General features: G+C 33.5%; 1 pseudogene; it reads right to left on the reverse strand.

Moving 5' to 3' along the window:
* Positions 1-726: 726 nt before the first annotated feature.
* LOC111543242 overlaps positions 727-14,211 on the reverse strand; it is a 34,667-nt pseudogene continuing 21,182 nt past the window's right edge.

Consider the following 14,211-nt stretch of genomic DNA (forward strand, 5'->3'; position numbering starts at 1 on the left):
TTGCTACCTGTTGTTCAGTTGTAGAATTTCATCTGACTGATTTCAGTTTTAGGCCACTCTCAGAGAGTTAACATCATAATTGATATAAGACCTATAGCTAAAGTAGGGAATTTTCTCCGCATCTCCTACCTTTAGATTCTACATCAATGGTCCCCAACATTTTTGGCATCAAGGACCCTTCCATGGAAGACAATTTTTCCATGGAGGGGATGTGGAGGGGGATAGTTTTGGGATTAAACTGTTTCACCCCAGCTCATCAGGTATTATTAGATTCTCATAAGGAGCACACAACCTAGATCCCTCGCATGCCCAGTTCATAATAGGGTTTATGCTCCTATGAGAATCTAATGCCCTGGCTGATCTGACAGGGGGGGAGCTCAGGCAGTAATGTTCCCTTACCAGCCACTCACTTGCTGCTGTGAATCCGGTTCCTGTGATACCAGTCTGTGACCCAGGGTTTGGGGACGACCCCTGTTCTACATGAAAGTGGTATATCCTTCAGCCTGGGGGCAGAGCGAGACTCCATCTCCAAAAAAAAAAAAAAAAAAAAAAAAAAGAAAAAGAAAAGAAAGTGGCACCTCTTTCTGCAAGAGCAAGGTTAATATACCTCATACAAGTTATATAGAGTCTTGTACTGAGATGAGTATACCAGCACCATGATTGAATTAACATCACTGGTATTTTCACTTTCCTAGTAGATTAGGACATGGGACAACCCTATGTCTCTTACTTGTGTTTTAGCCGGAAAATAGGAACCTGAAAATTAAGACGTTAAAAAGTTTTAAAAGGCTTTAACATTCATGTTGACGTGTTTCAGCTTAATCCGCAAGCTACTCGGCAGGTTTGAGATAATCATAGACTGTAATATGGTAATAACAGTGAAGATGAACCAAGTGTTTGGTAGAAATGAAAAATTCAATTAAAGAAAATAATATATTTGGTTTAGGTCTGTGAATTCTTGTGATAGCCTTAAAGGAGATCCATGTGATGTTCTTCTACAACTTGAAGTCATGTAATTCAGTCCCAGTCCTCGGGAGGAAGAAGGCTCAGGCTGATTGGACTCAAACTGATGATAGAAGCTCATTTCCTCATGAATCAAATCTAAAATGCAAACTATTCTCTCAATTTGAAGTCTTTAAAACATCTCATGTTATTAGGATGAGGAATGTTGAACTGGAGTGTGGGAATTAATTTAGAGCTAATTTTTAATACTCTCTTTTCTTTTATATTTTATGGTACAGGCAGAATTTAAATACAGTAAACATGAACCAAGTGAGTAGAATGCTTGCTGAAGCAATCTCTGGGGAGACTATAAGATGGCCTAGATTTACAAAACAACGACTACAAATATAACCTAGGTATCATTGTTAAATAATCTCTAATCTCAGTGAAAAATCTTTGTGTTTTGTTTACCCATTTAAAAAAACACAGAAAACACTGCTATGAGAACATAGAGAATAACAAATTTCTTTACTGTTTGTGTTACCAGAAAGGGGTCCTGAGCCAGACCCTAAGAGAGGGTTCTAGGATCTTGTGCGAGAAAGAATTTGCGGGAGGGGGGGGGTGGGGGGTAGGGGAGTCCACAGAGTAAAGTGAAATTAAGTTTATGAGAGAAATAAAGAAACAAAAGAATGGCTACTTATAGGCAGAACAGCCCTGAGGATTGCTGGTTGGCTGATTTTATGGTTACTTGTTAGTCATATGCTAAACAAGTGGTGGATTATTCATGAGTTTTCCAGGAAAGGGGTGGGGAGTCCATGGAACTGAGAGCTTCTTCCCTATTTAGCCCATACAAGGTAATATCCTGACCTTGCCAAAACTGTAATAGCGCTGAGGGGAGTGTCTTTTATCATGATAATGCATTATAGTTAGCATATAACGAACAGTGAGGACAACAAGAGGTTACTTTCTTCACCATCTTGATTTTGGCTGGCTTCTTTACCGCATCCTGTTTTATCAGCACGGTCTTTGTGATCTGAATCTTGTGCCAACCTTCTATCTCATACTGTGGCTAAGAATGTCTAACTTCTTGGGAATGCAACCCAGCAGATCTCAACTTTGTTTTATCCAGCCCCTATTCAAAATGGAGTTACTGTCATTCAAACGCCTGTGACATTTGCTATAAAAAACTACCTAAACAGATACCTGAAATCTCTAAAATATTAAGTTTTTTTGTTTGTTTGTTTGTTTTGTTTTGTTTTTCTGGAATAAACCTCCATAGTTTTGCAGATTTTCAAAGGGGTCTCTGACCTGAAAATCACTGAAAACAAGTTCTACAGAGATTATTTTTCAGGTGTGAATGTTTCATGATTGTGTCCAAATCTGTTATGTGCCTTGGAATAATGTGAAATTGAATTGGGATATGCAAAACAAAACAGCTCTCCAGGTAGTCATTATAACTTGGGTCAAGCTTGGCTTTGACTGTTTGCTTTATTTGTTTTGTTGAAGACACTCTTTAGAGGACAAAAGGGATTTGTCACTTCTTTGATAAGCTGCAGTTTTCTTGGTGTTCCTTGTGGATAAAATGTTTCTCTTTGGGATTTTTCTTTTTTCTTTTTTTGGAGTCAAATGAGCTTTGACATGAAGCATAAGAAACATAAAAATGAACACAGAGAGGGTGCTACTTCCTATGTGTTCTATTTTCACCCTGCATGACCAAGCGGAACTCTATCTGGCAATGCCTATTATATGACTTTGATGATATCAGAGGTCTCTGGATCTCAGTTTTAGTTTAGAGTTGCTTATTTGTTATTGCTGATCTTATTTCTTCATTCATTTTAAATTATTTATTAAAGTAAATTTCCTCTCCCTCCCTCTCTCTTCCTCTTTCTCTCTTCTATTCTTATGACTTCTGACAAGATAATAACCTAAAGGTATATTTGCTTCCTGTTTATTTCAATATTGTCATTGAAATTATCAACATAATTTTTAATTAAATTGAAAAATAATAAAGACAGCACTAGAAACTAGAAAATGGCAACATTCACTTGCCAATCTATCTTCTGAATAACTGAGTATGAAGGAAATATTCCTGGTAAAGTAGGTAAAAGAATAATTTTAATTCAGATATGTCAGAGGACGGTTGGAAGTTAGTCACTCATTAATCAGAAAAACATTAGTTTCTACATTCACTGTGAGAACCAAAACTTTCCTTTAATCTCTGCTTGGATTTGGTCAAGTTAGGACAGAACAGGAATACTGTATGGCTGGCTACTAAAAATAGGTTAGTGAAGATTATTAATATATCCTTACATAAATCCTCGGCTAAAGTAAATGAGAAAAGTAGGCTTTGGGTGTAAAGCTAAAGAACCCTTCAATGTTTATTTCTATCTCCAATTCCATCCTTGTTTCCATACTCACCCATGACTTCATATGTGATATGAAAAATAATAAAATAAGTCTAAATTATTTTAACATTATCTCAGTTTCACAGATTCAGAGAAGGATTTGATAATATCTAGAAGAAGCCACCTCTACGTCCAGTATAGGTCCAGTCCCTCTGTAATGGCAAATAATAGAGACATATTATTAGCCATATAAAAGATACTGTATTTCAAAAAGCAAAAAACAAAATGAAACAAAACTAAACAAAAAAAAACCTCTAAGGCAGCGTTTGGCCAACGTTTTCTTTAAAAGATAAGATAACAGTTTAGGTTGTTTTTACTAGAAAGTTTTTGTTGTAATTATTCAACTCTCTCTTTGCAGCATGGAGAAAACTATAAACAATATGTAAATGAATAAATGTGGCTGTGTTCTATTAAATTTTATTTACAAACATAGGTAATGAGCCAGATTTGTTTCATAGGCCACAGTTGGTGACCCATGTTCAGTGAATCGGAATAAGTACCCTTTTACCATATTAGTAACAGGAGATCATTTTAGAAAATTTCTTATTCACTCCCATGATTCAAGAGGAAATTGATTATATCAAAATAGAGCAGACAAGAATGAAGAGGACATGAAGATGAAAACATAAATGTCAAATTTAAAATTACAGTGCAGTTGGTGAACATCTTTTTGTATACTACAGAGTATGAAATAGATGTAATTTTTAAAAGGAAAATCAAAACAATCTTAATAAAGTCTCTCAAAACTAGAAAAAAAAGCCAAACAATACAAAAAAAAAAGAAAGAAAGAAAAGTAAAGACACCTGAAGGAAAAAAATCAAAGGTTTAATTTGGAAGTAAGATATAAATACTAAATTGATAAAACACTCTACATGGCTTTTTAGAAACTATTATAATTCTTTGATATCATTTTAAAGTACTTCTCTTTGGTTATTGTTGGGTGATACACTAGTACTATCTGAAAAATGTCCCAGAATACATTATTTTAATCATTTTCTTCTGGTGTTCTTGACCAGCTATCATGAAGCTGCATCTATTGATAACGACCCAGGAAACTGTCTTGTCTGCTGGAGACAACCATCTCTGCTCAGCTCCCCTAATCACACATTATCTCAACCTTGGGTAGAGGATTTTCATCTCCCTATGTCAGGCAGATCAGTCCTGTTTATGATCATAACTGGTTAGTAAAGACTTCAAAGTTCTCCTTTAATGTGCGAGCATTTTGCAAGTGCTGTCCTATATGCATAAATATGGTATAGCTACTCTGTCTATCAGATTTACTTTAACCTTTTCTTGGCCTCGGAGCTTCAGAGCCAAAATCCTCCCAGACCTTAGAGAAAAGTTTAAAATAATTCTGAATCTAGCTCCAATATACCATATTATTTATTTCTTCTGAGATTTAACAATTTCCCTTCAGGGCTGGCAGATGAAACATACCTTGTCTTCAATGATATTCTTATGCCCACTCACTTAGGTGTGGCTTGCCTAATGTACCAGGAAAACTATTATAAAATAGTCTAACTTTTATAGGCTTCTTGAAATTCAAAGGCGTACTATTTAATTTATATTCACTTTGCAATATGTAAGAAGTAATGCGTCCACCATTACCTAAGCTCATAGAAAAATTCCCACCTGTTTTTCATTTTATCACAAGTGAAGGCATTATTTTCACACTTTAATTCTCACACTTCAACTCCTCTCTCCTTTTCTTTTCTAGAGGCTTTTAAGGGCCTTGAACTTTCTAGCTAGTAAGTTGTTCTTAGGCAGTGGTCACCAGGGGTACCAGTACTCCAGAAGAGCTCAGTATTTTGTGCTTTTTGTCCCTTCTATTCTGTTTTTTGTCTGACTAAATTGAATGTGTTTAATTCCATACTCACTACTATGGTTTGAAAGTGTCCACTTCAAAAATCAGGTGTAATTGACCAGTGGAACAGGTTAGACAACCCAGAAATAAATTTTCACACCTAAAACATCTGATCTTCGACAAAGTTGACAATAGCAAACAATGGGGAAGAACTCTCTGTTCAATAAATGGTTCTGGGATAACTGGCTAGCCATATGCAGAGAATTGAAACTGGATCCTTTTTTTATACCATATTCAAAAATCAACTCAAAATGAATTAAAGACTTAAACATAGGACCTATCACTATAGAAACTCTGAAAGAATACCTTGGAAATACCATTCTGGACATAGGCTTTGGCAAATATTTCATGATAAAATCTCCAAAAGCAATTGCAATGGAAACAGAAATAGACAAGTGGGACCTAACTAAAGAACTTTTAAACAGCAAAAGAAAATTTCAACAGATTAAACAGACAACCTACGTAATGGAAGAAAATATTTGCAACTATGAATCTGACAAACATTTAATATCCAGAATCTATAAGGGATTTAAACAAATCAACAAGCAAAACAAACAAAATATAAACAACAACAAAGAAAACCAACAAAACAAAATTCAAACCATTAAAAAATCGGCAAAAGACATCAACACATACTTCTCAAAAGAAGACGTACTTGCAGCCGTCAAGTATATGAAAAAATGCTCAACATAACATCACTAGAATAATGCAAATCAAAACTGGTATGAGATATCATCTCATACCAGTCATAATAGCTATTACTGAAAAGTAAAAAAATAACAGATGTTGGTGACATTGCAGAGAAAAAGGAATGCTTATACACTGCTGGTGGGAATGTAAATTAGTTCAGCCACCATGGAAAGCAGTTTGGAGATTTCTCAAAGAACTTAAAATAGAACTACCATTCAACCCAACAATCCCGTTACTGGTTATATAACCAAAGGAATAGAAATTTTTCTACCAAAAAGACACATGTACCTGTATGTTCATCAAAGTACAATAGCAAAGACATGGAATTAACCCAAATGCCAGTCAATGGTGGACTGAATAAATAAAATGTGGTACATATATACCATGGCATACTATGCAGCCGTAAAACAACAACAACAACAAAAAACTGTAATCATGCCATTTGCAACAACATAGATGCAGCTGGAGGCCATTACCCTAAGTGAATTAATGCGGGAACAGAAAACCAAATCCTGCATGCTCTTGCTTACAAGTGAGAGCTAAATGTTAAGTACACATGGACAAAAAGAGACAGTAGACACGGGGGCCTACTTGAGGGGAGAGGTTAGGAGGAAGGTGAAGGTTGAAAAACTACCTGTCAGGTGCTATGCTCACTATCTGTGTGATGAAATCATTTGTACATCAAATCCCAGAACATGCAATTTACTCAAACGGTAAACCTGCATATGTACCCCATGAACATAAAATAAAACTGGAGAAAAGAAAAAATAAAATGATTTCTGTTGAGAAAAAATAAATTAAGTGTAGTCAACAAGATTGTGTTAAGAGGTGAGGCCTTTAAATGGTGATTAGACTGTGAAGGCTCCTCTTTTTCAGTGATGTTAAGGCCCTTATGAGAGGCTTCCCAGAGCATTTGGCTAGCTTGCCTTTCTGCCATGTGAGGATACAAGAAGAAGGCTCTCATTAGACACCCAAAGTTGGGGCATCTTGGTCTTGGACTTCTCAGCCTTGGAGCTGTGAGAAACAGATTTCTGTTCTTTATAAAATTATTCAGTCTTAGATATTCTGTTTTAGCAGCATAAATAGACTAAATAACTCACTTTGAAGATTTTGCTTTGATCCATATGTTCCTCTCCCATTGCAGGTTCCCCTCTCATGCCTTTCTTCTTTCTTCAGCTTCATGTAGTCTAATGTATATGAATGAAAAATCTAGATCTGGAAACATGCATCAGAGTGGCCCACCACCACCAAAAATTAAAATAAAAAAGACGTAGTTATTTCTTGTTAAACAAGAGCTTGATGTGATCTCCAAACCCAGGTCTCCAAACAAGGATGTGATTTTGCATAGATTTTGGGAAAGCTTCATGTTCACAGATTATTGAGTGTTTAGGGGTTGCCTGATTTTCAGGCATAGGCATGTGGTCACTAGACAGAGGCTACTGATGATTGAATAACTTTCAGAAGCATGGAAAAGTCACTAATTGGCTGATTTTGAAATGCTTCGGGCACTAATGTGAAGCTGTCACGGATTAATTGGGAAAGTTTAAAGTCAATTTCAGTGTTTACTGGATGATGGCTAGGTTGTTATGGAAAAAAAATCAGTCTTTCTTTAAATTTTGAGAATAGGAAATTTTTATTCCATTGTTGGCAAAAATTAATTTTTATGATATTTTTCGTGTTAATTATCAGTTTCTGAACTCCAGATGGATAAAAGCACATCACTAAGAGAGTAAACAAATAATCCCTTTTCCTTCAATTTTATCTTGGCCTTTATAGCTACTAAAAAGCAAAACACAATTTATACAAAACTTGGAGAAAAAATTATTTGACCCGAGAATTCTTTAATGAAGTAACCATGCCAGTGTAAATGTAAAAGATGTATCTTCTCAAGTATGTAACTATCTTTTGTTGAATTTACTGTGATTGTAGCTTCAATAAAAATGAATCACAATAAGGAAACAAATAAAACAAATATGTGGAAAGTTGTTAAAAAAGATAATTATGATGGCTAAATTACTTCAAATTAAATTAATTCAAACACAGAATTAGCTTTAAACTACTATGGGTACAATGGTTAGGAAAAAAGTGATTGTTAATTTATTTAAATTAAAACACTATGGTGTAAACATAAGAAATAAAATTATTAAATTAAAAAACTCAAGAGTATATCAATAACAATTACAAAAATAAGTGTAATTATTGGTGTTTAGAAATGGTGAAAGTTTCAGGAGGGAAAAAGGTTGGATAAGCATGCTAATGCATTTATATTTAAGAGAAGTAAATCTTAAATGCCATTACTACTTTAGATCAATACATTAAAAAATAAAAATTCAGGTCAGGCGTGGTGGCTCATGCCTGTAATCCCAGCACTTTGGGAGGCCGAGGTGGGCGGATCAGGAGGTCAGGAGATCGAGACCATTCTGGCCAACATGGTGAAACCCTGACTCTACCGAAAATACAAAAATTAGCCAGGCATGGTGGCACTCGCCTGTAATCCCAGCTACTCAGGAGGCTGAGGCAGGAGAATCACTTGAACCTGGGAGGCGGAGATGTCAGTGACCCGAGAGCGGGCCACTGCACTCCAGCCTAGTGACAGAGCTAGACTCTGTCTCAAAAAAATAAATAAATAAAAATAAATTTAAAAAAATTAAAATAAGAATTCAAACACATTAACACTATAAACACATTTTAAAATGGATTCTATAAATCCAGTCAACTCATATGTAGATGAGAAAACACATGAAAATCATAGTCAAAAATACATACAACAATAGGACAGCAAAAATAAATAAAAATAAGACAAAGAACAAAATAAAATTGTGAATGTTTTAGTAGAAGCATAAATGTAAAAGAATTTAACCTATTAAGAGATGACCATATCCATTCTTGGTCAAAAATGAAACCTAAATGAAGTTCTGTCTACAAGAGACACTTATATAATTACACAGTTTAAAAATTGTGATAAAATAAATTTTTAAAAATTATGCAAATCCAACAAAAAGAAACTAGGATATCGCAATGTTTAAATTGATTAAATTTGAATTTTTTAAAAAACAATTTGGGCAAGAATTAATATGTCACACAATTTTTACAATTAAGAAAAAAATTTAACTGAAAATTGTTTGTGTCTAATACATACAATTGAATATATAATTTTGAAGTGTCAGTAAATACACAAAATTAACAAATTAAGACACTTACAACATAATGAAATATTAAATAGCCTAATACTAAGAAATATTCTCACAAAATATGTGAACAATGGAATTCAAAGCACAAGCAATGAGATCACTAAATGCTGGTAAGATAGGAGAAATTAAGAGAATTAGATCATTCATACTTTACTGGTAAGACTATAAATTGATACCACCACTCTGAAAATTTCTGAATAAAGTGTATATAAAACTCTCATATAATTCAGCAATTGGACTTCAGAGCATTTATCCCAAAGCAATGCTGACATCTTCACACAAAACTGAGTATGCAAATGTTTATAGAAGCTTTATTTGTAATAGGCAAAAACTGGAAACAACCCACGTGTCCTTCAACTGCAAATGGTTAAACAAACTGCGGTCCAGTCATACCATGAAATATAATTGAAAGTATAAAGTAAAAGCAATGACTATTGATATAGACAACAACCTGAAATAAGTGCCAAAGAACTTTGCTGATAAGAAAAGGCCAGTGTCAAAGCTGTTCTCAAAAGGTTACATACTATGTGGTTTAATTTACAAAACATGCTTAAAATGACAAAATAATAGAAGTGAATAACAGATTAGTGTCTGTGAGGGCTTAAGGAGCAAGTGGGGATGAGTGGCTATAAAAGAACAACATGATAAAAAAAATTCTGTGTCTTGACTGTATCAATGTCAACACCTAATTTTGATATCGTACTAGTTTTGCAAGATACTACCATTACAAAACTGGGTAAAGGAAACACAGTCTCTCTGTATAATTTCTTATAACTTCATATGAATCTGCAATAAAGTGAAAATAAAATATCTAACTTAGAAAAATAAAGGCAAAATAAAGACATCCCTGCATTGTTGGAAAAAAAGGGAGAGTTTGTTTCTAGCAAAACTGCTTTATAAGACATAACGTAGGAACTTTTTTTCAGGAAAAAAAACAAGTGATACCAGAAAGTAATTTGAATCCACATGAAAAAAATAAAAACAGTGGTAAAGGTAATTAGTAAGTCATTTACAAAGACATTGTAATTGCATGTTTATTTTCCTTTCTTCTCAACTGATTAAAAAGCAATTGTTAAAACAGTGTGTATGTAATTATATAACAGCACAAAGAAGGTGGATGGGAACAAAGCTTCATTCGAGTAAGGAAATGACACAAAATGGTTAACTGAAATACATAGGAATATACGAAGAGAATCAAAGAGGGTAAAAAAAGTTAGTATAACAATACCTGCAATATATACCTGCTATTTTTCTCTCAGCTTCTTTGAAAGACGTAAAATTACAAAATACAATAATTTAGCATTGTATCATTGGGTTTGCAACATAGATCGAATATATGTAACAAATACAGCACAAAAAGGGGAGGAAATCAATCTGTATAGAAGTAACATTTCTATGCTCACTGAAATTAATATAGTATATAAATTTGAAATGCGTCCTGATAAGATAAACATTTTATGTTCTAGAATAATTGACAGACTGGATTAAAAACACAAGGTACAACTATATTTTCTGTACTGGAGACACACTTTAGGTTTGAAGACAAATATTTTGAGAACAAAAGGATGGAAAAAATACTCATGCAAATGCAACCATTTCAAAGTTGGAGCAGCTATACTAAAATAACACATAATGGAGAGTAAAACAACAACAAAGTGTTACTGAAAGTAAAGAAGGAGATTTTAGGATAATAGAAAGGTCAATCTACTAGAAATGTGTAACAATTGTAAAAATACATGAACCTAAAAAGACGACTCCCAAAATACATGATGTAAAACTGCCAGAATGAAGGGAAAAATAGACAATTCAACAATCATGTTTGTAGCCTTTAATACCCCACTTTCAATAGTGCATAAAACAACTAAAAAGAAGATCAACAAGATATAGGAGACTTAGCAACATTAAGAGAGATCTATATAGCTAACTGCACTCAAAAGCAAGACAGTGCACATTTTTCTCAAGAGCACTTGGAGCATTTTCTGGAAGAGACCTTATGCTAGTTCACAAAATAAGACTCAACATATTTTAAATGATTGAAGTCAGACAAAAATCTGTTCTCCAAACACAGTGGAATTAAATCAGAAATCAATAACAGAAGGAACAGTGAGAAATTCAGCACACATCTAAATAACCAATAGATCAAAAAAAGAAGAAAAGGAAATTAGAAAATACTATGAGATGAATAAAAATGAACATGGAACATACAAAACCCATAAGATACAAATAGAACAGAACTTAGAGGGACATTTAGAGAATTAAACACTAAACACTTACATTACAAAAGTATAAAGATCTCAAATGAGCAACCTTACCTTTTACCTTAAACTTGAGAAAGAAGGTGAAACTAAAACCAGAGCAAGAAGAAAGAAAGAGCTTTAAAAATAGGGTAGACCAAGTGAAATGGAGATCAGCAAAACAATGGAGAAAGAGAGACAGAGAGAGAGAGAGAAAAAAAAGAAATGGAGAAAATAAACAAAACCACAAATTAGTTCTCTGAAATGATAAAATTGATAATGCTTTAGTCATGCTAATATAAAGGAGAAAAGACTCAAATCACTAAAGTTAGGCATGAAAGGACATTCTACTAGTTTTGTAGAAACAAAAAGGATTTTAAGGGAGTAATATGAACAGTTATACTTCAACAAATTAGATAGCTTAGATAAAATGGACAAATTCCTAGACTAACATAAACTACCAAAACTGAGTCAAGAAAATGCCAAAAATCTGACTAGACCTAAGAGGAGTAAGGAGATTGAATTAATAAGAAACTTTCCATGGAGAAAAGTCAGGTTCCTATGGCATCACTGGTGAATTCCACCAAACATTTAGAAAAGAATGAATACCAATCAGTTACAACATTTTGGAAGAAATAGAAGAGGAAAAAAATATTTACCAACTCATCTAATGAGGCTAGGGTTACCATCATGCCATCACGAGACAAATACATCATAAGAAAGAAAAACTATGTATCTTGTGACTCTAGACACAAATGTCTTTAAGAAAATACTAGAAACCATATATAGCATCATATAAAAAGGATCATTATATACCATGACTAAGTAGATTTTATCCCAAGAATGAAAAGGTTATCATACATTTGAAATCAAATGATATAGGTCACCATATCAGTAGAACAAATGAGGAAAACACATAATCATATCAGTAAATACAGAAAAAGTATTTGAAAAAAATCCAACACCCTCTCATTATAAAAACACTCAGCCACTAGGAATACAAGAGAACTTGGTCAACCGAATAAAGTGCTTCTACAAAAAATCCAAGCTAACATCATACTTAACGGTAAAAGACTAAATTCCCCTTAAGTTCATAAACAGTACAATGATGTCCACTCTCACATTTTGTTCAGCATTGTATTAGAAGTTCTAGCCAGGACAATTAGGCAAGAAAAATAAATAAAAGTCATCCATATTGGAAAGGAAGAAATAAAACTATTTCTATGTGCTGATGAAATGATTTTATATCTAGAAAATCTTAAGAAATCCAAAAAAAAAAAAAAAACTCTCAGAACTTTAAATAAATAAGTTCAGTGAGCTTTTAGGGTATGAGATCAGTATATGAATATCATTTGCATTTCTATACACTAGCAATAAACAATCCAAAAAAGAAAATAGAAAATCATTTTTATTTAAAATAATATGAAGAAATAGAGTACTTAGAAGTAAATTAAGCAAAGGAGTCCAATATCTGTATACTGAAAACAACAAAACATTGTTGAAAGGTATTACAGAAGACCTAAACACATGGAAAGATGTTCCAGTGTTATTTTTCAGAAACTTAATATCGTTTAAGTGGCAATTATTCTCAAATTAATCTATGTATTCAAGAAAATATCTATCAAATTCCATCTTTTTTTTCAGGAATTGACAAAGTGATATTGAAATTCATGTTAATATTTAAAAAACAAGGGTAGCCAAAACAGCCTTTAAAACAAAGAGCAAAGTTGGATAACCCATAATTTCTGACTTCAAAACTGAATACAAAGCTACAGTAATCAAGACAGTTTGGTAGTGGCATATAGACAAACACATATATATATTGAAAGAAATTGAGAGTCTAGATATAAACCATGACATTTAAAGTCAATTGATTTTTGGAGCATGCCAGAGAAATTCAATTTTGTAAGATAAACTTTTTGACAAATTGTGCTGGAACAATTGGTTCTCCACCTACAAAAGAATAAAGCTGGACTCCATCCTTATTTACATCAGAATTAACTGAAAATGTATCATAGACCTATATGTAAGAGCTAAAATTATAAAACTCATAAAAATATGTAGCAGTAAATATTCATAACTTTAGATATTTCGCGAAAAGCACAAATTACACAAATGAAAGATAAATTTGACTTTATCATAGTTGTATTGATCCGGGATCTACAGAGAAACAGAATCTGTGTGCGTGTTAGTGTGTACATGTGTATATGTGAATGGGTGTGTATGTTTAAAGAGATTTATTATAAGATATTGGCTCATAAAATTATGGAGTCCAAGAATTCCCACAATATGCCCTCTGCAAGCTGGCAACCCAGGGAAGCTGATGATACAGTGTAGAGGGCTGAGAGCTGAAGAGCTGCTGGTATAAATCTCCATTTGAGTCTGAAGTCTGAAGTCTTGAGAATCAGGAGAACTGAGGGCATGGGAAGATCAGTGTCCCAGCTCATGTAGTCAGGCAGAGATGGAACATTCAACGTCCTTTTACTGCATTCGGACTCTCAAATGATTGAATGATGCTTACTCACATCGGAGAAGGCCATTTGCTTTATTCAGTCTGCCAATTCAAACGCTAGTGTATTTTGGAAATGCCATTACAGACAAATCCAGAAATAATCCCTAACCAGATATCTGGGCATCCTCTGGCCCAGTACAGTTGATACATAAAATTAATCATCAAAATAATTTTAAAATTTTGTGCTTCAAAGAACACAATTGAGAAAGTGAAAACACAACCTAGTGAATAGTAGAAAATTTTTGCAAAATGTATATGTGAAAAGGAACTTGTAGCCAGAATAAATGAACAACTTTTACAATTCAATAATAATACAAATAACCCAACTGAAAAATTGGCATAAGATTGAAGTATACATTTCCCCAAAGAGGTT

The sequence above is a fragment of the Piliocolobus tephrosceles genome, chromosome 14, assembly GCF_002776525.5.
Source record: "Piliocolobus tephrosceles isolate RC106 chromosome 14, ASM277652v3, whole genome shotgun sequence".
Taxonomy (NCBI): domain Eukaryota; kingdom Metazoa; phylum Chordata; class Mammalia; order Primates; family Cercopithecidae; genus Piliocolobus; species Piliocolobus tephrosceles.